Below are 1,328 nucleotides of genomic sequence, written 5' to 3'. Positions count from 1 at the left end.
AAAAGTTATAAATCATTCATTATATTTATTGAGTTTGATAAAAAAAAAATAAATTTTCGTTATGTGTTTTAAATATCTACTATTTAAGTATCACATATTTTTCTTTTTCTTTTCGAATTCCGCTAGGGAGCCAATGAAGAATCTTGACAATGTGTACAATGGGCTGGTTATTTAGCCCAATAGAGATAAATAATAAAAATCACTTCACATACTACCTAAATTTAAAAACTTTTATTCAGTTATTTAACATCAAATTTCAAATTTCAAATTTCAAATCTCCCAATTTCAAATTTCAAATCTTTAAAAAATTCAATTAGTTATTTCAAAAAAAAATAACCATCTGAAATCCTAATTTACTAAAGTATTTCACTCCAATACTCTCTTCTATTTCAACCGGCGGCCACTCCCACCTTCATCATCCCATTTCACCGTGGTTGCTTGGCTTGCCACACGCCACTCACCCTTAGTAAAAATAACCATCCACTTAAGGATAAAAATAATCATCCGCATACTTAATGAATTGAACATCTAACATATTTTAATTATATATAACTAAACCAAATCCAATCAAAATAATCATCTATATAAAATTAAAATAACCATCCGCATACCTACTAAAATGATCATCCTAAATTGACCATTAAAATAGAAGAAGATGAATAAACAGAAAAAATAACTATGTTCATCCAACACTTTAATGAATAAATGGTATGTCTGTAGTAAGATCTAATAATCAGTCTAGGAAGTAGTTGAATAATTCTATAGTTGGAACTTGTGGTAAAACATAGTTTGAAGGATTAGGCATGACAAAAGCGGCATTGTTGAGAAGCATATGGCTCAAATCATAAAAGAATCTAACTATGTTTGGATCCGAAGAAGAATAAGAGCATGGTAATATCCTTAGTGAGAAGAAGCTTGAAGGAATGGGAGAAAGCGAAGCTAGTTCAAAAGAGTAGCGTGAAAACAACGGCAGCAGCGTTGGGCTGAGCGTCGGAGAGTGAGGTGCGTTGGGCTGACCGACGGAGGTGACGGCGGGAGGATGCGGCGGTGTCGGTATGGCCGACAAGGAATTCAGTGACGCGAGGTGAAGACCGGAGAAGATGACGGTGAATTTTAGACGTGTATTGGAGGTTACGGTAAGATTAGAAATAACTGTACATAATTTGAATGAGTTTAAATGCTAATCCTAATTTTTTAAATTTTAAAATTTAAAATTAAATAATTAATTAATAATCTAATTTTTAATTTTATTTTTTTTTAATTTATTGTACACATTGTACATAATTAGTATATGTTCTAATACTTTCTCTTTTCTTAATTGTAAGGCA

The sequence above is a fragment of the Arachis ipaensis genome, chromosome B02 (genome assembly GCF_000816755.2).
Source record: "Arachis ipaensis cultivar K30076 chromosome B02, Araip1.1, whole genome shotgun sequence".
Classification (NCBI taxonomy): domain Eukaryota; kingdom Viridiplantae; phylum Streptophyta; class Magnoliopsida; order Fabales; family Fabaceae; genus Arachis; species Arachis ipaensis.
This window is presented reverse-complemented; position numbering follows the sequence as displayed.